The sequence below is a fragment of the Sciurus vulgaris genome (genome assembly GCF_902686455.1).
Source record: "Sciurus vulgaris genome assembly, chromosome: 10".
NCBI classification, from domain to species: domain Eukaryota; kingdom Metazoa; phylum Chordata; class Mammalia; order Rodentia; family Sciuridae; genus Sciurus; species Sciurus vulgaris.
The window spans coordinates 6276024-6303449 of NC_136470.1; the positions used below are offsets into that span (position 1 = coordinate 6276024).

Consider the following 27426-nt stretch of genomic DNA (forward strand, 5'->3'; position numbering starts at 1 on the left):
CTTCGTTACCGTGTGCGACGTCTTCTTACTTCTGATGGCACCAAAGGCAGCCCTTGGTCATCTTAAACTTCTGTCCGAGCCAGTTGCAACTTTTATGTTTAATGTTTCCAATGGTTTTCACTGAAGCTGGAAAAATAGTCTGTAACAGCGACCCGGCCTTAGGAGCGAGCGAGCGCTTCCGCGGCTCCCCAGGCGCCGGTTCCTCCCGGCCCTCCTCTCCGCGCTCCGCTCCCCTCCGGGGCTGCGTCTTGGGCTCCGCTCCTGCTGGGGCCTGGACTCAGTCCTCTCGTCCACTCTCTGCTCCTCCTCCTCCCTCTCCTCCTCCTCCTCTTCCTCTCCAGAGTCGCCAGCCAGCTGCGTCCTAAACCCGAGAAGGGCGCCGGGCGTCCAAACCTGCCCGCGCCTTTCGCGCTCCCGGGCCCGAGGGCGCGCGCGGGCACGCGCACACGAATACCTCCGCGTTCACGGACGCGCGCGCGCATACCAGTACCCACGTGCCCACGGATACGCACGCACACGAAAATCCACGCGCGCACCGGACACGCGCGTATCCACATCGGGGCGCACCTGGACGCGCGCGTGCATCCCTCCTGCGCGCTCCCGCTCCGCCCCCGTCGCGCACTCCCGGGTCGCGAGTCGCGCGTCTGGGCGGCTGCCCTGCTCGGCGATTGGCGGGAGCCGGAGCCTCCCCGAGGCCGGCGCCCACACCATGGGCTGAGCCCGGCGCCGACCGAGTCAGTGTGGCCCGGCTCGGCGCGCACCTCCAGGCACGCGCGCGGGCACACGCGGACGCGGACACGCGCGGACATACACGTGCGGACACGCCCTCCCCCGACGGCGGCGGCGTCTCTCGGTGAGTCCCGCGTCCTGCGCGTTCTCCCGGGTTCCAGCGCGGCGGCTGCGGGGACGGTGGCGGCTGGGTGGCTCGCGCTGCGCGCTGGGGCCGGCCTCTTCCGACGGCGCGGGTACCGGGCGTGCGACGTCGGGAGGGGACCGCTTGCCTGTGCCTGGGGCTCCCGAGGCGCGCGCGAGCGGCGTGGATGGAGAGGAGCGGCACTCGGATATCGAAAGTCGGCGAGGGCCAGGAGCAAACTGTGGGCCCTCAGATGGGGCACGGAGCAAGAGGTTGTTTGTTCTTGTCTGGAATAGAAAGCAGAGTGGAATTAAAGTCCACGCTCGGCTAGAAGTGGAGGCCAGGTGTGGGGCTTGACTGTCACTACCTGTGGGTGGTTGGCGCTCTGAATCGCCCACCGACGGTGCCCTCCATGCGCTCTTTAACCCAGCTGCACCGACCCAGAGATCTCCTTCCTCTTCGCCTCTGTCTTTTCACCTTCAGACTCCGAAGCCTATGGCTTCCAGTTTACCACCTTAACTGGAAAATGTGGCGCGTTTAAAAATGTAGGCTGTATATATATATTTTAATCAGCCAGCCTTCTTGGTTTCTGTCTGAATTCCATCATCCATTTATCGCTATTATATACTGCACAGATATTTTACCAAAGGCACTGCATAAAGGCATTAATTATTTTTAAGACTTAAATGCTGTCATCAATAGCAGACTAAGCCGTCCAATGAAACAGAGAAACAATTTTAATGCAGATGTGGATTTCGTGCTGTTCTTCGTTGATCTAAAGATAATTTCGTTTATCCTTCCGAGGAACATATTCATATGTAGCACAGATTTCCCATCGCACTGTTTCTGTAACTTCCCAAGTTCAGAAAACTTTAACTTAAGTAAAAATACATTTTATCCCAACCTGTATGCCATACACAGGGCATAGAGTTTATTTGCCACTGGGACTGTTTTTAAGTATCTTCCATTCTTTCCAAGGAGCCCCAGAGTGGAGAACTGTCACATTCCTGGGGTTAACCCTTGTTCTGCTGGCATCTGCTCCTGGCTGGTTTGGCTCAGGAGGCAGGCCAGAGCTCTTCACCCTCAGGAGCATCAGGGGACAGGAGTTACATTAAAGCCCAACCAGGTAAAGTAACCCACGGGGTGTTAAAATTATTAATGAGCTAACGCAACATTGAAGTTACAATTCTAGGGAGAGCAGGGCGAGGTGTTCACACTTGTGACTGGTGTATGAGCTTCTGCTGTTCCCAAGAAAGGCTCCGAGGGTGCAGTAAGCTTCACAGATGCCATTTGCAGTTTGGTTACCCCAGTTTTGATTTGTGTCAATGCCTTTTGGAAATCACACCTAACTAGCAAATGGGTAATCTCTATTCTGAGATCCGTTAACAAATACAAAAATTCCAGTAGCACTAAAACTGTCAATTCTGTAAGACTTTATAATTACTTCATTTATTTTTAAAAATTCTGGGTAGAATCGTGATACCTTACTTCACATTCGTCTGTGATTTCACTCCGTGTCCACCTGTGTATAAACACCTTCCCCTCCACTTTTCATCTTTTCTTTTGGATTAAGGAAAAACCATGTTGAACTTTAATCTTACAAAATCAGGTGTTTTATTTGTAGTAAGGATCCCTGTGGAATACTAGATATATAAATAAGAAGCAAATCTTTTATGCAAGCTAAGTCACTTCTCTTATGGACTGCTCTGAAGTCTTATGTATTGTGTGTGTATTAAATATATTTCACAAGTAGGTAAAGAAAACATTTCTTTTTTTCTAAAATTAATATTAGGTCTGAATTTTCTTGTTATCTTAAAAATAAAATAAGAGGGGGAATTGATTTCTTCATAAGACAGAGGAGCTAATGTTTCTAAAACCTTTTCCTGCTCCCCAGCGGAAAGCGGTAGCAGGTAAGCACCAGTCGTAGGGTCTGGACGGGTGGGAGACTGTCACCCGGAATCCACGTCCGAGCTGCCTGCTATTTCATGGGCTCCATTCAAGAGGTGCTGACATCAGACACCCCCATGTTCCTTATGAAACTCATGGAGGCTGGGAAGCAGGATTTGGCCAAGGTACCTTGACTCAGAACTAAACGCAGCGTCGTGGTGCTTGGCATCATCCCAGCTCAGGGTGGCAGCTGGTTTCTCTCAGTGCAGGTATTTTTGCCACCTCTGGCCTCATCAGCTCCTGCTTTGAAGGAGGCATGGTTTTCCAGCGAGGAGGAGAATTCCATGTGTAAGGATACATAGGCTTTCCCAGATAGGATAATCCTTCAAAACACAGTTTTTGTTTATGATCTGTACCTTCAATTTTAAACAATTCAAAACTTAGGAGCAGCATTTGTAAGAAAAGCAAGCTGAATATTTTGAACATGATTTCAGATAATTTTGGTTCATGAGCTAGAGTTTTTTGGGACTGTGAAAGTCACTGCAGTCATCGGTGACGCTCACACAGAGTTGGGCAGCAGCATGTCCGCCTCGTGGGTTCCTGGCTCCGTGGTGGTTCCAGCACTGTTATCATTGGTTGTGAATTATGCCTCGTCAGTGTAGACTTGACATCTCCCATCGATCGATCAAGGCAGTTATTCTGGAAATAAAAACAGGAGTGTCGGATGGCTGGACTGTCCTGTGAACCAGCTTTTCAAAACAGAAGCAGGCGTCCTCCTTCGAGGTTCACCTTTTATTTCAAACAGTTTAACATTACAAAGGGAGAGGATTCGATAGTTCATGTTGGAAACTTCGCAAATCTACCAAAGGTGACGAAGACTGAGCTAAAATTACTTTGCTAAATTTAAGTGGAAGTAAAATGTAGACAACACCAAGAAATTAAAGGGTGTGTCTAAAAATGGAGCTGTGGGCCTACGTTTTAGATTTAAACTAACTTTTAAGTTCTTCTAATTTTAGAACGGCAGGTCATAATCTGGAGGACCCTGATTGCGTGTGAGAGATGGTAATTTGACAATGAAAGTAGGTGTTTGGTCTCCTTGACTCAGTGTGTGTCCTGAAGTGTGTGTAAGGAAGATTCGGTCCTCTGACTGTGTCCAGTTCAAAAGGGCTGTGTGTGAAAGCAGTTTTCATTAAGTGTGCAAAATAGGCATTTGAGTTAACTTGCCACTTTTTATTTGTGACCCTAGAGAAACAGATCAGATCAGACCTAGGACAAACTATTAGCCTGTCTAAAAGTTTTTTAAAACCTAGATCTGGCTGACTGGCTGGCTGGTGCCTGCCTGTAATCCCGAGACTCCAGAGGCCAAAGCAGGAGGATCCACGTTCAAGCCAGCCTCAGCAACTTAGTGAGGCCCTGAGCCACTTAGTGAGACTGTCTCAGAAAGAAGAACAAAGCAAAAAGGGTCTGGAGATGTGGCTCAGTGGTAAAGCACCCCTGGGTTAAACTCCCAGTACCAAAAAGCAAATCATAAACCCAAAAACCAACCAACCAAACCAAACAAAACAAAAACCGGAGATCTGTAGCTGCCTCCTTTTCAAATATAACCTATCATCTTGAAATTTGTAGAAAATGAGAATTTTATACAAGTTCTGATCTCAAATGGGGTTCTTTTTGAGGAACAATAATATGCTAATACTATTTCTCTCTGCAAAACTACTCCCTGCAAAGCATCCTCCTATGAATAGGCAAGAAAATAGGAACATCTACAATGTTTTTTTTTTTTTTTTTTTTTTTTTAAGTAGGAAATTCTTGTCTTCACTGGATGTAGTGGTTCAGCAGAGATTCCCAAATTTTCATGTAGATGTGAAGTGGAGGCAGTTGCAGGGAGGTGCTGTATGCGGGGAGCAAAGCAGCGAGGCATGTTCAGAGCTGTGCTGTGGCCGGGCTGCAGCAGGTGAGCGTTTCCTGCCTGCGGGTGGAGAGGCCCCTGTCCTCTGAGCCTGAGTGGAAATGGCCTGTGGATCCTCGGGCTCACTACAGTGTTTGCAGCTGTACAGTGAAAGACAGGTGATGTTGGGAAACAGCATGCTTTTCTGCATGCTGGACGGGGTGGTTCCTGGGACTTCCCAGAGGGGGCATTCTCTTGCACGGGGCTGGTCATAGCTGTGTGGTGGTCTAGGGTCAGCGGGTGCTGACCCTCTCTCCATCTGAGCAAAGGCGAACACCAGCTTTCTGCTCTTCCACACGGTGAGGAAGACCCGAGACCTCATAAGTCTGTTACCTGCCTGTTGCCTTAATATAATGAGGAGAATTGGCAGTGGAAATGTTCTGTTTCCTTTTGGTGTGGTGGTGGGCTCCTGAGGTCCAGGCAGCCCTTGGTGACAAAGGATGACTCTGCTGTGTCCCTCAGGGTCCTGCTGCTAAATCTTTGGTAGGGGCTGCTGCCATCTTTGGCATTAGAGCCCAGCAGCCCCTCCCTGCCCTCTGTGACCAGAAACAGGCACCTTTGGGACATTCCCCCTTTTATTACAGGCCTGACCTTTCCCTGCTGCAGGGGTCTCTGCAGGGCCAGTGGCTCTTCGTGGGGGTGGCAGGCTTGGAGGTCAAGGGCAGGGGAAGGAGAGAGCCCTGGCGCCCTGGCATCTTGGGGCCTGAAGACAATTGAATGCAAACCCCTTCTCCAAGGTGGGCAGGTTCCTGGCACTACTGAGGTCCCTTCTGTTTGCCTTCTTCACTAAATAATTTGGGCAGGCCCAGTAGGTACCAGCCTTCACCAAGGTTCCCACTTCTCTTGCAAAGTGGGGTCCACGTTCTTATTGTTTAATTCAGGAGGTGGATATTTGTCAGCAATGTTGACTCTCAGAGAGTTGCACTCTTGAAATGAGGAACTCTTAACTGATTTATCATTATTGTGACTGGGCCGCTTGGCATTTGAGAAACATGCCCTCAAGCTTAAATAATGCCGTTGAGAATTTTGCCGTTTTACGTGGGTTCTGTGAGTTGCTGGGAGACAGATGTGGCTCTTGGCACACAGTTGATTTGTATGGAACCCCTGGTGCCCCACACGCGATGCTGCAGGCCGTGTGGGGAGGACAGCAAGGTGATTTTCCCATTGACCAGTGGATCAGATTGGCAGTTTACCTAGTGTAGGGAGGAAACGCTGTCGCCCACATGGGCTGCTGTCTCAGGATGGGGTGGAAGAGAGCAGACCAGACTCCCTTTTCAAGAAAGCTTAGGCACAGCCAAAGCTGGAATTTCAGGAGCCTGGGGAATCCTCTCACATCTGTCTCATTACCGCTGATGTTTGGAATTCTGCTTGAACTATGAAGAACTCAGGGTTCAGAGAAGGGACTGAAAGGAACTCTAGTGAGGACCCAGTGGAAGGGGTGGTGATAATAGTGCCACTTAGGGAGGGACATCCCGGACCCCAGGATCCGATGAAATGCAGTGCAGAATGTTTGCAGGGGACCTGTGTGGAGTAAGCCGAGCATCAATAATGAAGCATGTGCTAGGAAAGTGAGATGTTTAGAAACAGAATCCATTCACATATAGTCTCAACATACAGCTTTTTAATTAAACATATCAGAAAACTGAGATTTATTTATTAGGAAATGAGATTATAAAACATTTTGAAAAGAAAGCAGCCGCCAGTGGAAGGACAGTCTGAGATTTCCTAGTTTGAATGAATTCTCTTTAAAATTATATCCAACCTCACAAAGCTGCTGTGAGCCTGCTGCCAGATTTACAAATTGGGGTCTATAATTGCACCAAGTTTAAACTTGTCTTGTGCAAGCCTTGCTCTTTTTCATTGTAAGATACAGCAGCAAGATGACAGAATAAGCAAAAGTGGAGGGAAAATTTGCTTCTTCAGTATTGAAAAGTACTTTCTAGTTCATTTGAACCTGGCAATAAGATTTACTTCACTACAGGGGTTTAAAATAGAAATAATGACAATAAAGATCAAATCTAGGGAGTGTTTTGAGTCTTCCTTGGAGAAGGTCTGTTAGATCAGCGCATTCCCAGTACTTACCCTGAGTTCTAAAACCCCACCAAAGCCCATGCCATTAAAAGACAGAGATATGATTGATTTCCACTTGAGTCTTCTATCAATGTGAAAGTATCGTACAACTGGAGTAGCACTGGTTCTGAAGGTAAGGTATCTCATGATGAAATTGAATTTATTTTTGCAGTTTTCTAGGACTTATAGGTGATTAAGCAAGAATGTCCCACATGAGAACTTTCTTCTAAGTGCTCATAATCAAACTCCAAAAAGCCAATTTGTAATAAAATTCACAGTGATGCCGAGTACACAGATGTGCTCTTTTTTTTTTAAAATTTTAATTAAAAATCATAAATTTACATAGGGCAATGTTGTTTGATTCATTTTGTTATTTTTTCCCCTTCCCCCCTCCCCTCCCACCCCTCTTTTCCCTCTATACATTCCTTTCTTCCTCATTCTTACCACCCTCCTTATCCCTAACCCTAAACCTAACCCTAACCCTAACACTAACCCCTCCTACCCCCCCTTATATGTCCTCATCTGCTTATCAGCGAGATCATTCGTCCTTTAGTTTTTTGAGATTGGCTTATCTCATTTAGCATGATATCCTCCAATTTCATCCATTTGCCTGCGAATGCCATAATTTTGTCATTCCTCATGGCGGAGTAATATTCCATTGTATATATATGCCACAGTTTCTTGATCCATTCATCAACTGAAGGGCATCTATGTTGGTTCCACAATCTGGCTATAGTGAATTGAGCAGCTATGAACATTGATGCGGCTGTATCTCTGTAGTATGCTGATTTTAAGTCCTTTGGGTATAGGCCAAGGAGTGGGATAGCTGGGTCAAATGGTGGTTCCATTCCAAGCTTTCTGAGGAATCTCCACACTGCTTTCCAGAGTGTCTGCACTAGTTTGCAACCCCACCAGCAATGTATGAGTGTACCTTTTTCCCCACATCCTCGCCAACACCTATTGTTGCTTATGTTCTTGATAATCGCCATTCTAATTGGAGTGAGATGGAATCTTAGTGTAGTTTTGATTTGCATTTCTCTTGATGTGCACCCAAACACAGACCTCATTGGGCTCTATGAACTTGTGGGATGGCTTTTTGGGACAAGGTAGAGAATAAATACGAGAGTCGTCTCATTAGAATTGAGCCATTTGAACCATGCTGGTGAGAGGCAGAAGGTGCCTCCTGAAGGCTCAGGCATCCGGCTGTGCCCTGGAAGGCATTGGCTCTAGACAGTCTGGGATGGTGGGGCTGGTGGGACAGCTGCGGGCAGGGTGGGGGGGCCACAGCCCTGAGGGTGCATGGAGAGCGTGTGTACTTTGGAGCCCTGGGCCAGTCACACAGCGCAGGGACTGCCCAAGCCTTCTTGGTTTTGGAGGGATCAGCCTACACACCTATTTCATATCACAAGTGTGAAGTTCAAAGGTAGGAAAGGAAGCAGTCTTGCAGAGGAAGGCAGTGTGACGTGTGGGGAAGGTGGGTGACATTTACTCCAGCAGAGGGTGCAGTCAGGAAAGTGCTGCCATAGATCACGCTTGCCATGGCTCTTGAGGCAGGTGCTCTCTTACCCCATTTTTTAGAATAGCAGAGCGATGCTCAGGAGAGGTGAACATCCGCCTGGAGGTACACAGGGAGAGCCGGGCTGGCTGGCTCTGGGCCCATTCCTGTGTCCTGTGGCCGAAGATCTTCAGCAGTGCAGGGCAGAGGAACAGGGTGAGTCTCTTAAAATGTTCTAGGAGCCACGTTAATAAAAAAAAGAAACAGGTGAAATTAATTTTAACAATGTAGTTTATATAGCACAAGATATCCAAGATGTTATCATTTCAAATGTAATCCATGTAAAGATATTGATGAGAAACTCTACTTGTTTTATCAAGTCTTCAAAATCCAGCTTGCAGTTTATTTACACACACAGAGCACCTCAGTCTCATCATATTCCTGGGGCTCCTTAGCTACCTGTCACACTATAGTCAGGACTCCCACTTGACATAATGAGTGCTCAGGAAGCCTGCTATGGAACTGTATCACCAGAGTAGAGTTTTTGTGACCTTGTATCTCAAAACACTATTATTGAACCAGATGAGATAGCAATAGAGAATTGAGTTGTTATAGTGACATGTTCGGTTTTAAATCTGTAGCTCTCAAATTGGAGGGAAAAATGTATGCGTAATTTCCTGCTGAGTCACTTGGCTTTTAAAGGGCAAAATAAAGTATCTACTTTCAGACTGAAACTTTGTATGCCTGGTAACAAATGGGGCTGCTTTTGTTGGAATCATGCTGTGACAACTTCATACATAAAAACATTATTCAGTATCCCCTATTTAAATGTAATTCCATCATGGTGTCAAGTTTCTTACTTTGCATGTTTATTGAGAATAATGTAATTTACCATTTTAAAGACCAGCATTGTGAAAGTGCTGGTATCTCAGAGAAAAGAGAATATCAGTAAAATGTCCCGCTGCAGAATCAACTTTTCAGCAGTCTGGGAGGCTGAGAAGGAGTCTTAGCAACTTAGGGAGATCCTAAGCAATTTGGAGAGATCCTTTCTCTAAATAGATAGATAGATAGATAGATAGATAGATAGATAGATAGATAGATAGATAGATAGATAAAGAGGGGCTGGGGATGTGACCCAGGGGTTGAGTTGAGTACCCCTGGGTTCAATCCTTGGTACCAAAAAACAAAGAAAGTGAACTTTTAAGAGGGCATAGTCGCACAGTTTGGTAATGATAAATTGCCTCTAACATTGGGCTTTTCCCTTGTTGTAGAAAACTGAAACTCAAGGCAGTCGTGAAGTTAATCCACACTGCTCATGTGCTGCTAGTTACTAACAGTGGCCTAGTGTCCTGTGTCATTGAATAATGTGTCCTTTCAACTGTACTTGTTTGAAAGTTAAGATTTCATTTAACTTTTATGCAAAGGAAAATCTTTGCTAGCAGTTTCTTACTCATTCGCATTTCCTGAGGAAGAAGTTTGTTTTTGTTCCCGTGCCTGGTGAGCAGCAGCTCCTGCTGTGGTCTTCTTGTAGAGAAGTTCCTTTCCCTTATCACACGTGCACAATGAGGGGATTTTGCTCTCCCTGTTCAGGTACTATAAAAAAAAAAAAACCCGCTGGATAAAGCATGTTATACCCATAACTCTAATTGCCATATCAACTTTAATGCCGAATTCAATGCAGTTATTGGTGGCCAAACATTAATGGAGAAAGAATATCAAGGTTTATTAAAAAAGGGAGAAAAAAACAAAACAAAACCTCAGACCTAGGAACGCTGCGGTGTGTTCTAGGGCTGGCATCGTAGCTCTTGGTTTGGTGGCATGCTTCATTGTCAAGTTACCTAAGGACACACACACACAAAAAAGGACTTTATCTTCCGTACAGCAGGCTCCTCTGCTTTTAAATGTAGCAGCAAGTTGGATTTGTAGTCAAATCTCGTTTCATGCAACGGCGGCCACCAGGTCTGAGCCTCCAGGAGGTGACTGTAATTCTATTCCAGGACCTACTGTGTATCCGCTGGACGCCGTGTGGTGTGTTCAACCCGGCCCCTTTCTCATGGGAGCACAAATTTAATTTAAAGTCTAAGCTATATTTGAGAAGCCTGAAGCACATTAAGACATCTTAAATAATTCACATGGGGTCATGCTCGGCGAACGTGTAAATACGAGAACGTGCGAGGCCCGCGGTCTAAACAGAGGGCGAAGTGAACGAGGCCACGCTGATGTAAGCCACATGCGCTCAGATCCTGTTGGAAAAAGTGTGTCACCCGCAGCCAGAGCCTTTGGAAGGGTCAGTGTCCCGTGGCTTCTGTGCACGGGGCCCACGGTCCGCCACGTTGTCAGGGATTGCCTTGGGACACAGCCACATGCGGGCTGGTGGACTCAGGGATGCGCTTTTCAGCTGTGGAACAGGAAGGAGACGGGGCCTGGGGGCTGCCTGCCCAGCCCCTTGGGGCTCCCCAACCTTTTCTCAGGTTGGGCCTTGTGGGCATGAAGTAGCCAAAATGTGCTCTTGGAGTTGAGCGTGGGTTAATAATGACAACTGCAGAGCTGAGTCTTTCCTTCAGGCGAACCACTTTTATTCGCTGCAGGGATGTGTGGGTGGACTCGGCGACGTCACAAGTGGCGTCACCTGCAAAGCCTTCTGAGCCTTGCTAAGCGGTTCCCTGTTCCCTGCTGCTGGCGCTGATTGACAGATCCCCCTCAGCCGCAGGATGGCGGTCCCTCCAGCTGGTCTTACCTCCTGAAGCGTTTGGACCTGCAGTCTGGAAGCGTCAGTGTTAGTGAAAGGTCCCCCCGCAGCCAACACGCGTGGGGACAGAAAGAAACAAGCCAGCGAGTCTAATGAAATCAGGCTGCAGATTTGAAGTGCTTTTGGAATATCCTGCCCCTGCTTTCTGTCCTGTGTCTGGTTTTCATGGAAATTTGTGTCTGGGAATGAGGGGAATCGGAATGGATTTGCTGGAGGCAGGTGTCATGTTCTTTGGTTCTTGCCATCAGGAGTCGGTACCGGGGATCCCCGAGGAGGTGAAGGGGTGGGGCTGCAGGGTGATGAGCACCGTGCAGTCTTTTAAGACAGGGAGGATTTCCTCAGACTTCCCGATTTTAAAAATTATTCACAAATCTGCCCCAGTCTGGGACTTTTAGGACAGAAAATATATTCCACTCACTATCCACACTCTATAAATTACACTTCGAGGTTGTCAAAAAGTTATTTCTCTATTCTGTGATGCTGGTATATGTAACTGAAGATCGAGAGCAAAATGACCCCTGTTTCTTTCTCCGCTAAGGACACAGCCAGCCTGGGTCAGGACAATGAGGGATAGCAGCCTGGCCCTGTCGGAAATATAGGCTTCCAGAAAAAAAAAAAAAGAAAAAACATATTCCCAAAAAGTTGAGAATAAATTCTGACCCAATTCAGATTAAACAAGATGAAAGAAAAAATGGAAACGAGGATCAGAACGAGTTCCGTGTTCGTACTGGCAAAGGAAACAAGATTAAACCCTTGCTTTCAGTTTTTGCTGGAAGCGAGTAAAAATAAGGATGGCGAATCCTGTTTGCTAAAGTTAAGCACATGCCTTCCTTTTGGAATAAGCAAGTGTATTAACAAGCAGTGCTGAGAGAGGGTGCTGTGCTGGGCACCCGGAGTGGGGTGAAGAGGTACCAGAGGAGACCTTTGTCCCCAGACATTCAAAGGTAGGTTGCTGCTTTGCGTAAGTGTGATCGTTCGCTTTCCTTGTGTCAGGGTGTTAGCTGTTTGTGTTCTGTGTGGCCTGCGTGTTTTCCTGAGCTCGACACCCTTTGGCTCCTGAAGTGGGAGGTACTGCTTGTGTTTGTCATGAGTTAAGGGGCGCCTGGCTGCAGCGGATCTCTTTCCATACCCAACTTTTAGATACGATTTTGGGGACAGCCTAAACAGACCAGGATAGATGCAGACTTAGGACTTACATGTCACATGTGACATGGGTGCTAAAATCATCGAGAAGTGATGTTTTATGATGCAGTTACTCTCAGACTTAGGTCAGCATTTTCAACCTTTGTTCAGGATCCCCTAAGAGGGTTTTCTGACTTTTTCCTAATCGCTCCACCCCAGTGTGAGAAGGTGGCAGCACAGATCCATGGCGGGTCTGTTTCACTCTGCACACGCCTCTGTGTGTCTGCACTTTACACATAAAGTGTATCTGTGCTTTACACATAAGGAGACTCTTCCCATCTACCAGAGCCAGTTTGAGCCTCCTTGGGGATGCATGGTTTAAGTGCACCTTGCTGGTGCGTAACTTTGAAAGAGATTTTGACCATTTAGGAGAAAAGTTGGTGGGTGCCCACTGGTGATCCTAGGAACCAAAGGAGGTGAGCAGATTCCAAGTAGGGAAAGATATTATGCCAGGGGTGCTCCAACTACTGAGAAAACCACGTCATTCATGGTGCAAGTAACAGAGGACAGTTGCTCTTTGTGCTCTGAATGGGCATCGTTTTACGTTCAGAACCGGGGACCACACACTGCAGGACGGTGACACTTAGCAAAGGCATGGGTGCAAGGTCAGAGGCAAGTTGCAAAAGAAGCAGCCGAGAGAGGTACTTGAGACCGCGCAAGGTCGGTGTCCCCTCGAGGGGTGCTGACTGGAGGGGCTGCCTGACTTCCGCCCCTGTGGGAGCCACAGTGGGACTGGGCTCTGGCACTTCGCAGATCGCCCTGGACGTCGACATCGACGTCTCCGTGCAGGTCCTGTGGTGCAGCTGGCTCGCTGCATCTGGAGCACATTGATTCTGATAGTCCCCCTCCAGTGAAAATGGAGATATATTAAAAAACAAACAACAAGAAAAAGGACCTGCTGAGTTTAAACCAAAAATCAATCAGAAGAGAAAAGCACTTGGGCCACAGTCAAGTGAAACAAAACTATGCCAGCACACATTTTTATGAAAATGATCAGCAAATAGTATTCCATTAAAAGGCAGCTGAGTCAGAGAGGGCAGGGGTGCTGTGAGCGCACACTGCGAGTGACCCAGGCAGGCTGGAAATAGCACGCCAGGGGCAAAGCAGACCATCGCGGAGGGAGAGGGGGTCCTGAGGAGCCAGAGCAGAGGGGCGAGAACTGGCCCTGGTATTTGAGGTTCTCCTCGCTACCCACAGTCCCACCAGATCCTCTTATCTTCTAGAAGGAAATCACATGATAAGTAATACTCTTGCCATTGCAGAAGGCACAAAGACAGGTTTAAATAAAGTTTTAAACCTCCAGCTTGGGGTGGGGGTAGTGTCGATCTTTTCTAGGAAGTGAGCATCCCTAATCTGAAAATCCAAACTGAAATACTCCCAACCCTGAAGCTTTTGGACTCCATGATGCTCCATGTGGAGGATTCCTCCCTGACCTCTGTGACAGGTTGAAGTCAAAGAGCAGGTGCATTCAAAGTATTGTACAAAGTTACCTGCAGGCTGTGTGCCTGTGGTGTATGTGAAACATAAACCTGTTTTGTGTTTAGACTTAGGTCCCAGCCCCAGGGTACCTTGTTATATATATGCAGATGTTCCAAAATCCAAACATATCTGAAATCCAAAACACTTTGAGTCCTAAACATTTTGGATAAAGGATACTGAATTTGTACCCTCCTTTCTGGAATGTCACAGGGGTTTGCTTCTGTTGGTGGGAAGTGTATGGTTCTCTGGCCCTGAGCATGCCCAGGGCTGCTTTGCAGAACCTGACAGCACCTGTGTCTTGTGTGGGGCAGGTCAAAGTTTCCTTTCTTGGATTCCTTTTCTCTGTGTTGCGTGCACATGAGGTGCTTCAACCTAAGCTGGTGACATTTCCTTGCTAAAGCTCGCTCTTCCTCAGTCTTTCCTCCTCTCTTCTTTTTCCACATTGTCTGTTTTTAATTTCTTAGAGTCAGTTTGAGTCATTTGTGATCCACAGTTGGAATGTTGAAGATCTAACAGAAGCACTGACCAAGTGCCATGTCGTGGTCACACGGAGCGCAGATCTGGAAGTTCATACAGTCTTGACCTGGTGAATCACTGAAAGTACCTCAGGATATGACTCCTGTCACGTGGGTGCCAGTGGCAAAATCACACCGTTTTATTATTTTTATTTGGTAACAGGGTCAGACTCGATGAGATCCCACCACGTGTGCCCAACACCTGCTTCCAGTTGACTTACTTATTTGCTAGCTGCATGTTTGCTCTTCTCCAGCCACAGGTTACCCCCTTCTGTTCTGCATTTTCTGGGGAATTCCCTGTGGACATCATCACTGGGACTGTGTCCTATAAAACAGTCTCAGAACCTAGAACACATTGGTGATGCTGATCAACCAGAGTCAATCGCAACATGAAGACCACATTTCTAGTGAGAAAAAAATAAATACCCAGTGGAGCTAAGTCCCCAGCAATTTCAGAGTCATTTCACGGCGTGGCTCCGTATTGTTTAACAGGATTGGTTTTTGGCATGGTGGTTCCCCCACAGACCTTCTAGTAGCTGTAGTCGTGATGAGTGATCGTGTGACTCTCGGACTGAGTTCAGAGCCTGGCGCTCAGGGGAACCTGGCTTCCTGGGGCCATTCTCAAGGAAGTTTGAGGAGGTCCCCAGTTGTGCTAGTATCACCCCACTGCTCATTCTTCAGGTAGAAAAGGGCCCTGGCACGAGCCGGCCTCCTGGCCAGGGTTTCCGCAATTCAAGGCACCTGCAGACAGTGCAGGGCAGGCTCCCACGCAGAAGCCTGCGCGTCACAGGCAGGGCCCGAGAGAAGGCCCGTAGCGTAGAAAGTGAAGTCCCCGTAGAGAAAGCTAGGCTTTTAAGAGGGAGAAGACAGGGCATTAGAATAAACGGAAGCTCCTTTTGAAAGGGGTACTTGTACTCTGTCCCAAGACTGTCATGTCGCTTGCAGACACAACGTCCCCCTGATAAATGCACCACCTTTCACCAGAGTCCTGCCTGGTCCTTTCTCTGTTGCTGCTACAAAATACCCGAGGGTATTTTATTGAGAACGGAAGGTTTTTTTGGCTCACAGTTCTGGAGGGTGGGGAGTCTAGAGCATGTGGTACCTGTGAGACCTTCTTGCTGGATCGTGACAGGGCAGAGAGCATCCGGGTGACAGCAGGTCTCTCTTCCTCCTGTAATGAGCCACTAAGGGGATCCGAGGGCCCCACACTCAGACCTCCTGTGGTTCTGATTACTTCCCGGATACCGCAGCTGGATTCAGTTTCTTCTCTTAATACCTCACAGTGGGGATTACATTTCAGCGTGAGTTTCGTTTTTAAATTTTTTAATTTGTTCTTAGGTATACGTGACAGTGGAGTGCATTTTGACATATCATACATACTTGGAGTATAGCTTCCCATTCGTGTGGTTGCACATGATGTGGAGTTACGCTGGTCATGTATCCATATGTGAACACGGGGAAGTTCTGTCCCACTCATTCCACTGTTTTTCCCGTTCCCATCCCCCTCCCTTCCCTTCACTTCCCTTTGTCTAATCAATGAACTTCTATCCACCCCCTGAGGCTTATTGTGTTAGCATCTGCATGTCAGAGAGACTATTTGACTTTAGTTTATTGGGATTGGCTTATTTCACTTAGCATGATAGTCTCCAGTTCCATCCATTTACCAGCAAATACCATAATTTCATTCTTCTTTATGGCTGTGTACTATTCCATTGTGTCTACGCACCGCATTTTCTTAATCCGTTGTCTGTTGAAGGGCACCTGGGTTGGTTCCATAGCTCGGCTATTGTGAATTGAGCTGCTATAGACTTATTGATGTGGTTGCGTCACTGTAGTATGTTGACTGTAAGTCCTTTGGGTATATTCTGAGGAGTGGGATAGCTGGGTCATATGGAGGTCCATTCCAGATTTTCTGAGGAATCTCCACACTGCTTTCCTGAGTGGGAGCACCGATTTCAGCGTGAGTTTTGGGGGACACTCAAATCACAGCGAGTCTGAAGTCCAGTCATTCTCCACGTTCTGCACCCCTTTCTTTTGGAGGCCCGTGTCTCCCGTTCCACAGTAGGAAGTCCCAGGGGAGAGAGCCCTCCTGATGTTGAGGGGTGGGAAGACACGGGGAGGAGCTCTCGCCGCCCTGGCTGCTCCTTCTCGCGCGGGTGCTGCCCGTGGGCGCCTGGTGTGCGTCGCCCTGCAGGCAGGTGAGGGAAAGGTGTTGACTCCTTCCGGCTCACAAGCCGGACGCTCTGGCCTGCACCTTGTGCCTCTGAAGCCGGGGTGTTCCCTGAGCTCGCCTTTAGCTTTTCCCGTTGACCAGAACCGGGGCGGGGCTTCCTCCCAGGCCTTGCCAACACCAGGAACGGCCGTGAGCAGGTTCAGACCCGAGCACTCGGTGGCGGCGCCTTCTAGGGCCTTGGGAGGGTTGTCTCTGTGGCTTGTGACACATCGGGAGGGACTGAGGCTTTTCAGAACACCTGAGTCCGCGTGCAGTTTGAAGACCCAACTCACAGCACAAACTTGCCTCTTGGGAAGAGGACAGGGGTGCTGTGTCCCTGGCCGTGGCGTGGCCGGGCCCCAGGAAGGCGGCTGTGTGCCCTGCCCCTTCTGACCAGAGCCTCCGGCCGCAGGTGAGGTTCCTGGGGTGCACGCGGGCTTGCTGGGTTTGTCCAAAAAGATGTTTTGTTCTCCCACTTTGGGTTTTAGTCCTGAAACCACCAATTCAACCATCCGCAAACCCTCCAACCTAGGTAGTGAAACCTGACTCCAGATCGCCCGTGCTGCAGCATCCTGCCTGACGGCCACCGGTTGGTGAGGCCGGCTCGGAGCAGATGGCTCACAGGCGCCGCAGGGCTAGGCCTTTCCCTACGTGCCTGGGGTGGGGTCTCCGTCCCCTCGCTGCTCGCATCTTCTGAAGAAGCCTTGGAGCGCTGGAGCCCGCCTGCGCCCTTCTCGCCGCAGTCGTGACGCAGTGAGTGAGTGGCCCCGGGGTGTGGGCCTCGAGGGAGAAGAAACGGGCAGGTGGGTTGTGGACTGAGGAGCCCGGGCGACCTTAGCACCGTGACAGGCTCCAGTGAGAGGTGGCCCGGTCTCTCCCTGCAGTGACGGTCTCTCTCCTTGCAAAGCCCGAAGGGTGGCCCTCCCGCTGCGCCGAGACCACCTTTGCTGGCAGGGAGGGCTGCGGGCGGCACGACCTGGCCCTGGCAGACATGGCCCCGCAAGTCGATGGCCTGACCCGTGACTGGGGAATGCTTGGATTCCAGGAGCATGCCCTAGTCTCTCGAGTTGGGTGTCACTTTGATGCAAGAGGACAGTGTTCCAATGACAAGGGTGGACCCTGACATTGTGAGATGTGTGTTTGGTTCTTATCCCCACTTCCTGGCGTACAACTCCTAAAATCCTTGGCACCTCCAGAATGGTGTCCTTTTGTATGCTGGGAGCCTCGGAGGAGGGCGGTCACCTGAAGGACCACGGCAGGACCTGAGGGTCGGCACTTTCAGCCTCACCCCAACCTCTGGGGAAGGCTGGGCGGGAGGGAGACTGGATCGCTGCTGGCTGGTGACTGATCCGCTGCATCTCCGTCCCCCACAAAGACCCAAACAGATGGGACTCAGGAGCTCCGGGTAGCTGAGTGGCACTCCCTGGACCTTGGCACGGGCTCCTTCCTCCCTGGCCCTGTGTGCCTCTGCCTCTGCCTCCCGTGTACTACGCTTTATAATAAACCAGTGAACCGTAAAAAAGAAGTGAGCAGGCAGAGGAGGAAAGCCATCGATGTCTGGCCACTTTGCCCCCAGGACAGGGCTGCGCCCGGGGGAGTCCTGCTCAGGTTCCTCCTGCTGCGAAGCGCGTGCCTAGTGGCCCATCTGTTCTGATCAGTCTTGTTCCCACCCACCGTGTGCGGTGACCCTCGCCCCTGGTGCCGAACAGTTCAGCTGGGCTGGAAGCGGGGAAGCCCGGGCCATGCAGGAGAGCTGGTGGTCCCCCTTCTCGCTGAGGCAGATCCAGTCGCTGGCCCCGGTGTTGTTCAGCAGCAGCTGCCCCTGACGCTTGGGAGGGTGCCTGCCCGAGGACCGTGGGCGTGACCGCAGCACAGGGATACTCTGGGCTCGCAGCCTGGTGTTGCCGCAGGGAGAGGCGGATCCTGCGAAGCCTCTTCCTCACCCGAGGCTGGCGGGGAGCCCTGTGCCCGGGAAGCCCCGGGGGTGGGGGGAGGTGTCTGGGCCCCGCACGCACGGATTGGGGCCGGGTAGGGAATGAGGTGAAATCTGCACGAACAGTTGCACTGCCTAACACTTAGAAATAAATGGCTGACCTGTGCTTTTTGAACTTCAGAAGGACTGTCAGTAGTAGAACTTCCGTTCACTATGGGAATAGAGGCCCTTCGGATGAGGGCAGGTATTCAGATCTTCCAGCAGCCTGACATGTTTTCCTCTGGTAGGTAAAGCATCTAATTTCAGAACAGTGGCTCTTCTCACAGACGTACTCCCCACACAGGGGATTATACTCTGATGCATTCTCATGACCTAGCGTGCCTTTTTAACAGCGTATCATAATGTCCATCCGTGTCGTCAAGTATGCTTAATGAAAATTTGTTTTCTACATTACTTTGAAATGATCCAGTTTTCCGCTGTAGGGCCCCGTCCGTCACCATAGATTTATCTGTCCCATCTCTTCCTGTTGAGTATTTAGTCTGTTTCCAGTTTTCTGTGTCATTAGCCAGGAGTTCTCAGTCTGGGGAGCAGATCACGGTGCTCCTGCACGCCCCAGGCCTGGGGCGGGTCCGGACCTGTGCTCTCCTGTCTCCAGGGCTGCAGACCACGGTGACTCACCTTGCTGTCAGTGACTTGACTGGGATACAAATGGCCGTGGAATTGTGGGTCAGCGGCCTCTACTCTTTGATCTTTCCCTATCATTCTGTAAACCGCCATTCAGAAGTTTTGTTTTTAAAAAAAATGAATTTGAACTTTAAACCTTTAAGCTTTTAAAAAGCAAAGGATGAGAAAATCAGCATGCGCTTTTGGGAGGGGTTTGTATCCTGCTGGATGATCGCACGGAGCTGTTGGGCTTCACCTGGTTGGTTTGGACAGGCCCATGCTGCTGCAATGGCGTGGCCGTGGGTTTGGTGCCTTTCTCCCCACACGTGTTTTGGAAAGACAACCTTGGGTGGCGTGTGCAGCACCATGAGGGGCGTCTGTCTCTTCTGACTGCTGTAACAAAACACCGAAACGGCGAGGCCTATAGACAGTACAAACTTGGGGCTCCCCTTCTGGAGGCTGGAATCCAAGGTTGAGGGCTCATAGATGACGCCTGCTCACTGTGTCCTCACGTGGGGGAGGGCAGGAGGCAGCCCTGGGGGTGTTTCCTAAGGGTACTGGTCTGTTCATGAGGCTCCTCCCTGGTGATCTGCTCACCTCCCGAGGGCTGCACCTCCCAAAGCAGTCACCTTGGGGTGAGAGTCTCCAGGTACGAATCCATGGGGGACAGGAGCATCCCGCAGTGAGCGTGGGGCCGTCCTGCAGAACGCACTCCCTGCTCTCTCCAGTTGCATGACATCCGCAGCTGCTGCAAAGCCACCCCTGCTGTGGGGTGTTCAACGTGAAGTCCTGGCCGGCTTTATCACTTTCCTGAAGGGACTGGTATCTCTCTCATGACAACGCCTGCACAGGGTTGTGAAGCCGGACAGAATTCCTGGGCATCGGAAAACAGCAGAGCAGCCCGGTTCCCTGGAGGCGGCTCCTGTCCTCCCGCGATCCCCCTGACGTCTGCCCACGTTGGTCAGTCCCAGCTCATCCTCCCCTTCACCAGCTTAGTGGCGCCTCTCGATTTCCCACATGGGAAGCGGAGAATTTGGCTCATGTCCTCCTCCCAGCTCCTGTTCTTCCCCGCGCAGAATGGGACGCTGATGCTGGCTACATTAACATGCACTTGTCACATTATTAGAACCAGTGAATGCTATTTAGAGCCCAGCCACCTGGTGCGCTGTGGTTACATTGTGGCTTTTCCCAGACTGAGCAGCTTTGTGTGATCTTGGAGTTGCATGGTTATCCAAGTATTGTCCCGAGACTCCCCAGCCTCCTTGGCATCTCTCAGCGCAGAATGAACGAGGTCATCGTCAGACTTCTGTTTCTCTTAGGGAGGGCACCTCTCTAAGGACCCCGTGCTCCTGACTGAACTGGCTGCCTCCAGGAGGCCCCACCCCGGGGGTCCTTTCAGCGCTGGCATTGGACTCCCATCTGGAGGTCGTGCTGCCCCCTGGGTGTTGGTGCCACCCTGGTGCTGGTGCTTTGGCAGGGTGTCCAGCTCTCGTTTCCCTCCAGGGCTGGAAAGCAAGACTGCGTTGACTTCCAGCTCTCACTGTCCCTGAGAGACCCAGGACAGATGTGTCCCAGTTCCCGTTTCCTTTCTGAACATTTCAGGTCTTCCTCTTTAGTCTTGGGGTCCTGAAGGCTCTTGGCGAGGGGCCTGGGTTTGGCCTTCTTCCTTTCTTGTCTTGGGTCTCAGTGACCCCATTGTCTCTCACGGACTTCCAGCCGTGGGGAGGTTTTCTGTATTATTTCCTTGATCATTTTCCCTTCCATTTTTTAATATCATCTTTCTTTGGAACTCTGATTAGTTAGATATTGACTCTCCTTTCTGAGTGTTTCTTTTTTCAAAGTGTCATTAAGAAATTAAATGGGTGCATTATTTGCTTTTATCTCTAGGATCTAAATGATGTGTGTGTGTGTGTGTGTGTGCGTGCATGTGTGTGTGTGTGTGTTTAACAAGTTGGAACATTTTTTTCCTGCTTCCTGACATCTCTTCACATTTTAGGTTTTGTCTTTGTTTTCATTGGTTGTTTTTTGATTGTGACCTCTCCTATTGAATTTTTTCTCTGGTTGTCCTTGGCTATTGACCGTAATAAGAATGCATCTTAGGGACTGGGGATATAGCTCAGTTGGTAGAGTGCTTGCCTTGCGTTTACAGACCCTGGGTTCAATCCCCAGCACCGCAAAAACAACAACAACAACAACAACAACAAAAGAATCTTAGTCCATTCTCTGTTTTTCTGTTGCTGGAACAAAATACCTGAGGCTGGGTACTTTTGAAGAAAAGAGGTTTGGTTGGCTCACATTTCTGGTGGCTGAAGGGTCCATCCAGTGTGGTGCCGATGTCCCCGAGGACCACTGGCCATGTCACAACATGTGGAGAGATGGAAAGGGAACCAACCTTGTGCAGAAGGTTAGCATATGGGTGGCCTTGCTTTATAACAGTTTCCTCGAGAATTCGCTGGCTCCACCTTTGTGAGGGTGACACTGCATGGCCTAATGACCCTACTTTAGGCTGGAGCCTCCGTGAGCTAATCACCTGGCTTAAGTCCACCTCTCAAAGGCCCCACCACCTCCATAACGTCACTCTGGGGACCAGGCTGCCAGCGCATGACCTTTGGGGACGAGCAGACCAGGATGGGGTCTCACGTCTGATGGTGTGTGCAGTGACGAGAGCAGATGCTTGTGGGTGTCCCTGGGGCCAGCAAGCAGTGGCCCCGTAGCTCTGTCATTTGGGCTGGTCAGTGTCTCTGGAGAGTCCCTCGTCTGCTGCTGTGGGAGGTGGTGGAAGGAGGCTGAGGGTTATTGGAGTCCGGCTGCCATGTTGGGAGGGTCCGGTGGAGACAGGGTCTCTTCCGTCATTTGATTTCCTTTTGCAGTCCTTTTGTTCCTTTTGTTCTCTCACCCTGGAGAGCGCAAGTCCCTGAGTCCTCTGGAGAGGGAGCACCTGCTGGGGCACAGGATTGAAAGTGGCCTGGTGGCAGGGGCTCAGGAAGGGCACACGGGAGGGGAGGGCCCTGGACTTGCTCCCTGCACCCACTGCCATCCTGGTCCTCCTCAGCCCTCACCCAGGCGGTGGGCCTCCGGTTCCCAGCCTTCTGTGTCCCCTAATGCAGATTACGTTGCCCTCTGTCGCTCCCTTCCCTGCTTCGCAGGCCCCCGGTGTCAGCTGCCACTTCCCCTCTTGCTTGTGATCTCCCAAGCCCTGTGTCCATCCCTGCGGGCAGTGGTCTGCTCTTTCTTCTTTTTGTCCACGTGAGTTTCCAGTTTGGGGGATATTCCTGGAGATGAGCAAAGGCTCTGCCAGTTTTCAACCAGACACGTCATGTTTTAGAGCCAGAGAGAGTTGCAGGTCTTCACGCATAAGCACTGCCTTGTGCACAGACCCTCGCAGCTGGGGGCTGGATTGGGGGAGACCCACAGGATGATCCCCAGCAGGCCAGCTCCATGGGATGCTGGTTGTGCCGGGCGGCTGAAGCAGCTCACCTGATCTTCACCAGCTGGATGGGAGGAGCCCATCACCGTAGCTCGCAGAGGAGGAACCCGAGGTGCGAATCACCGAGTGACCTGCCCTGTTCCTGCTGGAAGCAGTGCGTGAGCTGGATCTGGTGCCTGGACCAACTCGTGTAGGGTCTGAGTCCTGGGCCACCACATGGTCTTGAGGGAGCGAGGAGGTGTTGCCTGCACACCTCCCCAGACTCTGCTCCTGCTCTTGGAGAGAGGGTTTCAGATTCCATACGAGTCTCTTCTTTTTGAGATGTCCCACTGTCCCCTTCCCCAAGTCTACCCCTATGTCTCCAAGGCTGCCTGTGCCATCTTCCATCCCTCAGCTCAGACCTGGTTCTCTGTGCCAGGCCCTGAGCTGTGCTCCTGGGTGTGGATGCACCTCCCTGGTCTGCACCCACCTAGCTACACGTCTGCAGTCCTGAACATCCTGCTCCTCCCCAGAAGGAGGCTGCGAACGGACGCCTGGGAAACCCCGTCAGGAACACGTGTGTCCACAGAAAACCCGTGAGAGACACAGTGTAAAGCCAGCAGACTGCAGGACTGAGCACAGACCAAGTCAAGCAGATGCCACGTTAGGTTGACAGGAAGTGAAAACAACAAATCGTTTAAAAATCTTTTTTCATTAATACTATTCACGATTAAAACAATTGATAATATTAATATGATGGCAGTTGCAATTTCATACGGTGACCCAGTTGTCACAACCTTGCCAGAAGGACACTGCCATCCTCAGGGAGGGAGTTCAGAGCCGTCGAGTGACTTTCTGAGGTCACGGTGCTTGTGGTGTAGAGTCTGCGTCCAGCGCGGGTGCCTCTGTGCCACACCGCAGTGTCTTCATAGAGATGCGAAGCCCGCACGGTGGAAAGACTGCTTAACGTCTGAAGCCCCGAGTCAGACTTCCCTCACCCGTTTGCCAATGGCTCATTTTCCTTGGTGAGTTCCAGTGGATGGGCACACAAGGACACGTGTTGACACGGGAGGGGACCTGAGTGCCCTGGCACCTGCACACGTGCCGCGGGGCTTCCAGGTGCCAGTGGCTTCGAGACGGGTCTCCACTGACTACAACACAGAGTCTGTGCCTGGGGCAGTGGGTCTTCGTCCAGGTCTGTGTCAGGAACAGATTGTCACCAGCGCGTTGCTCGGGGTCCTGATCTGCCTTCTGTTTTGGGACAATCCACTGCAATTTTCCCCTCAGTGGGGCATTATTTCATTGAAAGCCTCATGTCACGTAAGAGCCCGTTAGTTTGGCACGTGAGTGACAATTTTGAGTGAGTACCTGCCTCCTTCTCAGCGGGGAGACTGCGCCCTCAGCCAGCTGCGACCCTGGGAGTTCAGGCTGGCAGGGTTCCCTTTCCTGTGGTCCACAGGCCCCTGGGATGGAAGGGAGCTCGCTGGACGACATCCTGCAGAATCGCAGCCACCGGCCAGGGTGGGAGCGGGACGTTGGACGGCTCCCGGAGCCAAAGCGCATTCTTTCCCGATAATCCCCAGAAATGAGCACAAGGCTCCCGGACTCTTCGTGCTGTCCGCCCACAGGTGCTTCATCCCCCGGCTGAGCAGATGACTTCAGGGAAGGAAACCAGATGTCACTTTTTTCTGAAGCTGAGGAACTCTTTGTTCAAATAAAATTGTGCATCAAAGTCCAAGAAGTAAAGTAGCCTCTCCACCAAAAAAGAAAAAAAAGAAAAAGGCAGATCTCTGGGGGAAGCCAGCCTCCCTTGCCCTTCCTTTCCTGGCCCGGCCCAGCCACACCTGGCCCTCCTCTTCCCTGGGAGATGGGCCTGTGGCCGCTGGCTGCTCTATCCTGCCCATCCCTGGTCTGAGAAAGTAGCAACAGTGCCATGTTGCGGAGCTGGTGGCTGAGAAAGCGGGACCCCAGCCCGGCCCCTGGTTTCTTGTACCTCATTCTGACCGTGGACGCTGGGACCCACCACATTAGACAGACGTAATCCCAGCTGGAGGGGTGGCTGCCACTGCTGACCCCACGGTCAGTCCCACAGTCAGCCTTTCCTGAGCAAAGAAAAGGTGACTGCAGAGTTGCAGGTCGCTGCAGTGTCTTGGCACTAAAAATGCAGGACTCAGCTGAGCGTGGTGGTGCAAGCCTGTGATCCCAGCTGCTTGGAGACCTGGGGGAGGAGCAGAAGTTCAAGGCCAGCCTTTGCAGTTCCATGAGATCCTGCCTCAAAATAAGAGAAGTGCGGGGGGGGGGGGGGGGGGGGTAGAGCGCTTGCCTGGCGCAGGTGAGGCCCGGGTTCCAGCCCCAGCCCTGGAAAAAAGTGCTTTAAAAATATCACAGTGACTCCTTTTGGAAGTTTTTTGGTCTTTGGAAATGAGAACTTTATTTTCTTACAGACATCACACCTGTGATCCGTTTTCATTTTCTGATTGCTGGTTTGCATGTAGCTGGTAAATTGCGTTTTGGTGTCTTGTGCCGTCTTTGTTTTTATTTTTCAGTGTGAGGCGCTGATTACCATCTATGAGCCAGTATCCAGGGTGAGTATTAATAAAGTCCGTAGTTCATGTGGCTTTCATCTGGGTGTTGCATATTCTGTGGGTTTTGAGAAACATGTGACGTCGCGTGTGGACTGCTAGAGTGTCAAGCAGAATCGCTTCACAGCTCCCAGACTCCCCTGAGCTCCGCCCGGTCATCCCTGCCCCCTCCACTCTGACCTCTGGCAGCCTCTGATCTTTTGGTGGCCTCCACAGTTCTGCCTTTTCCAGAATGTACTGTCACCATCATACAGCAGGTAGTCTTCTCAGGTCTGCTTCTTTCACCTGGCGATGCGCACTTCACGTGCCTCTGTGTGTTTGAGGTCTGGGAGCTCATTCTTATTGCTACTTCATATTTCATGATCTAGGTGCACCCCAGCTGGCTCATCCATTCGCCTGTTGAAGCACCTTGGTTGCTTCTGAGTTCTAGCAATTATCTCTGTGACTTTTCTAAAGCTGGAATGAGGCACGTCAGAAAGGGAACCACAGGACACTGTCTAGGTGCTGTGCTATTTCAAGGAAGACGGAGAGCCTCGTGCTGCGTCATCAATCTGTGTCCACGCAGAGGGATCTGGTGGGTTTTTTTTGGTTGTTTTTTTTTTTTTTTTTTTTTTTTGGTACTGGGGATTAAACTCAGGGATGTTTTACACAGAGCTAAACCCCAGCCCTTTTTATCTTTTGTTTTGAGCCAGGGTCTTGGTAAGTTGTTGAGTCTGGCCTTGAACTTGTGGTCCTCCTTCCTCAGCCTCCTGGGTCACTGGGATCTCAGGTGTGCACCATGGTGCCCTGCTGGGCGCTGGTGTTTTAATATAATTGAAGTTACAGATTCAGTGTGTGTCTCTGTTACCCACAGTGCAATGCTAGGCCTTCGTCCAGACCCTGTGGAAGCCAGCCATGAAGCTTTTCCGGGCGTGCTACCCCGAAGTCCCTGAGAGCACATTCAGCCTGCTTTAAAACCTGCCTCAGGGGGCTTGGTAGGGGAAGAGGTCGGTGGCTATTGTTCTAGACACCGTGCTTAGAACCTCCTGTGGAAGTCTCTTCTCTGCCTTGTCAAAGCTCATGTGTCCTCTTCCTATGTGCTCCCAGGGACAGGGAAACCACTCTCATAAAATAGCCCACTGGGTGCCCGTTAGCAGGGGTTCCACGTACCCACCCTAGGTAAATCTCTTTCACTGTGTCTGCTTTTGACAGAGTCTGGTTTGGGTCATAACTAGGTCTATTAACACCTGGAGGGCTGCTGGATCATAGAAAGTCTATAGTAAATATTTACTGAATAATTTCAAAGCTGGATAAATGATGGAACAGACAGTTGACCAACACTCAGGTATTAAGAGAGCATGAAACATAACTGCTTCTTTCAACCCTGTTTCACGCAGGGTGGTTCTTTACCCTACGTTGGTTTTAATTTTCGGGACCTGTTATTTTATCATTGCGTTTCTTAGAAAACCACGTGGAGAAGGGGCCCCAGGACATCTGGGGTGTCAGATTTTTGGGACATGGTTCTGGGCAGCAGCTTCAGGGCAGCCCTGCCCCCTTGCTGGTGAGGACAGTCACGTGTCTTCTTCACGTCAGTGGCTGCTAAGGGCCCTGAAAACCCAGGCAAGCAAAGTGACCCAGGCCTCAAGGTGGCGTTGCAAAATTGAAGGAGCTGCAGAAGGTGGTTTTCTTAAAAATCCACCTTGTACTTTCCATTATTGTCCTAATAATGAATAATGTTAAAGCAGATGTGGAAAACTTCTTAGGCAGTCTGGCCTCAGAGAACAACATAGCCAATGGAGAAGACCAAAAATAAAAAACAGTAAACAAGATCCCAAACCAACAAAAGACCAGACCAAACCAGTACCTTGCGCGTGGACGTCCCGAGGAAACTCGCTGATTGCTAATCATGGTGATCACGGTGACGTGTCTGGAGGATCCATGTTGCCCGCTAGTGCTGTATGCTTTTCACGCATGACCTGATTGGGTCCGTATAAAAAGCTCACTGGGGAGGTACATTATGATTTTTTTAAAAATTGTGATAAAAAGCATATAACACAAAACTTGTCCTGTCAGCCATTGTGTGTGTGGTGCTGGGGATTGACAATTCCAGGGCTGCTGTACCACTGAGCCACATCCCCGGCCTTTTTTATCTTTTTAGATTTTGAGATAGGGTCTCACCTAGTTTCCCAGGCTGGTCTTGAGCTTGGGATCCTCCTGCCTCAGCCTCCCTAGTACTACTCCCAGGGACTGTGGGCGTGCGTCACTGTGCCTGGTCCTCTTAGCCCTCTTTAAGTGGACATACCCACAGAGTTGACTGTACTTACGTTGTTCTGGAACACACCTGCAGAACCCGTTCCCCTCTGTACCTCCTAGGCCACCGTTCTCCTTCCTGTCTCTACAAACTGCACCACTTCTGCATGGGTGAATGGCATGGTGTTTGTGCTCTGTGGCTGGCATGTTCCAGGGAGCACAA

The 27426-nt window shown here is 50.4% G+C and overlaps 1 long non-coding RNA gene across 1 annotated transcript in view; it reads left to right on the plus strand.

Moving 5' to 3' along the window:
- The first annotated feature begins 742 nt into the window (after positions 1-742).
- The window catches only part of LOC306670867, a 79493-nt gene continuing 52809 nt past the window's right edge, over positions 743-27426 (plus strand). Inside the window, exon 1 of the long non-coding RNA XR_013766523.1 lies at positions 743-853. This is a non-coding gene — a long non-coding RNA (uncharacterized lncRNA). The remainder of the gene's footprint in view (positions 854-27426) is intronic.